We start from the raw sequence: 2,500 nt of genomic DNA, 5'->3' as shown, positions 1-2,500 counted from the left end.
CGGATGTACTACATACACCATGTTGTCATAATCGTGTGACCTCCCTTACAGAAAATAAATATTAGTTTATTAAATATTAGTTTATTTAATATAGTTTAATAATTATACTAATAAACTATAATAAACTAAAAAAATCTAATTATACTTTCAGTCTACTTTTCAGAAATGTACTTAGAATTGCACCTGAGTAGGCTTTACTTGACTTATACAGACAGATAAGTCTAAGGCTGCATCTGAAAGCTCATACTCTCTTGAGTAGGTTCTTAGTTTGAATAAGTTATTACTTCAAAAGTATGTTCAATATAGTATGAATGTGTTGTATGAATGTACCAGCGTTAGTTATGTAGCTTCACTATCATTCATAAATCCTCTCCCGTGGCCTCATGGGATAGTAAAGTGTCATCATATGCACACTTCAGAATCTCACCGGAAGTTGGAGGTCATTCTGGGATTTTTTGCCTACTCTTTTATGAGTACTGTGAATTCAGACCTAGCTACTTTTGTCACATGCAGTTTTTCACCTACTATATAGTAGGGAAGTGTATGATTTTGGATGCAGCCTCTGTATATTTGGCTTATATTTGTACTCAATCTTTTGATCTAAATATACTTAAAATTATTCATTAAAGGTGCACTATGTAGTATTTTTGCAGTAAAATATCCAAAAACCACTAGGCCGGTGTTATATATTTTGTTCAGTTGAGTACCTACAATATCCCAGAAGTTTCCAACTATTTGTAAATTGTGAGAAAATTGCTATTTTAACTAAAGGACAGGGACGTTTCAGCAATGCGTTTGAGGGAGTCGCCTGTCAATTGCGTCATATCTGCGTTACCCTCGGTTTTGGCTTTTATTTGGCAGGAGCGCTTTACTCTTAGCAGTGTGAACAAGTGAACGCACAGAGTAACGTCATAACATCGTTTTGAACACACTTAAATGTATCTATTATGATAAACAGAGCTACATTACCTCAAAATCATAACCGGAAGAGCGGATCTGTGCAGGCGCCCGGCGAATGTGTCCCGTCCCGTCATAATTAAAGTCCCGGTATTCGCGAGGTGGGTATTTGTTTAGCAATCGCTCCAGCAGCTGTGCTCAGTTCCACAACACTCGGCCCTGATCTGCTTTATACTACAGTAACGTTAATAACTGCATGCATGAACGTGATTTCTGCCCGAGTCCTATTTTCCACTGGCTGTGATGAGAAGACCACATGTCCCAAGATGCTGCGCTCACACTTTGCGTCATCAAACTACGATTTGTTTTGAATAGGCGCCCTCCAGTGGACGAAAGGTGCATAGTGCACCTTTAAAGGGGGGGTGAAACACTCAGTTTCAGTCAATCTCATGTCAATCTTGAGTACCTATAGAGTAGTATTGCATCCTTCATATCTCCGAAAAGTCTTTAGTTTTATTATATTTATAAAAGAAATATGGGCTGTACCGAGTCTTTCCGGAAAAAACTGAGTGCCTGGAGGCGTATCGTGTGGGCGAAGCTAAAGAATGACGATCGCAAAGCGGTGACGTCCTCAAGCGTGGAGAAACTCATGGCTATCGAGCTATAGATATATGATCAAGAATCATCTGGAGGCTGAAATAAACTGAACAGAAGAAAGAGCAACAGCAGGACGTCCGTCCCTGTGGTATGGACTGTATTTAGTGCCCTGTCAACATTTGTGTGTCTTTACTAGCAGTTTATGAGGACATGATTCGGTTTATGGACTATTGTATGCGACTAAACCCTTAGCAGTAGCAAGCAAAACGGTTTTGCACGTCAGACTAGTGTAACGTTTATACATAGAACCACAATGGAGTAACGTTAGCGCATTTGAATGACGAAGCACGCGATCGTGTCCTTTACTGATGTTTACTCACGCAGGACCGAGCCTTTATCGCTGGGACCGCTCCGTCAAAAACACACTTCTTTGGTATGATTTGGTAAAGTCCTGACAGCAGTGAACGGTGGAGATCCACTTTGCGACGCGACTGAAGCGATGTTGTGAAGCTTCCCGTCATTTCTGCGTTCAAATCGGTTCAAATGCAGCGCTGCCTTCCCGGAATGCTGTGCGGATGCGTTGAAGTCGCTCGACGTCACCCATAGGAATAAAGTGGAGTGCGGCGCCTGGATCGACTGGATCTGCACCTGAGAGAGTGTTTACGGCGTGCATTTCCTCTCTCGCTCTAGTCTCGCGCGCACCCTACCGGGAGAAGAGCCCGTACGGCCCTTACAAGGACCTTCCGCTCTATTAACGTCAAGCCGAGCCATACTCGAAAAAAACTCTCCGAAACTTGTGAGAAACTGAAGGAGTATTATTGACACAGAAATACTCCATCAAACGTCCAACATTAGTTTTTGAAACTTTGTCTATGTTTAGGATGTCTTTAACAGTGTAAAAAGCTCATTATGCATGAAACAGCATTTCACCGCTCCTTTAATTATTCTAAGTATATTTGGCTTGTTGAAAGTGAAAGTGAAGTGAAGTGAACACACACCCATCCGC

The sequence above is a fragment of the Pseudorasbora parva genome, chromosome 10 (assembly GCF_024679245.1).
Source record: "Pseudorasbora parva isolate DD20220531a chromosome 10, ASM2467924v1, whole genome shotgun sequence".
NCBI lineage: Eukaryota > Metazoa > Chordata > Actinopteri > Cypriniformes > Gobionidae > Pseudorasbora > Pseudorasbora parva.
This window is presented reverse-complemented; position numbering follows the sequence as displayed.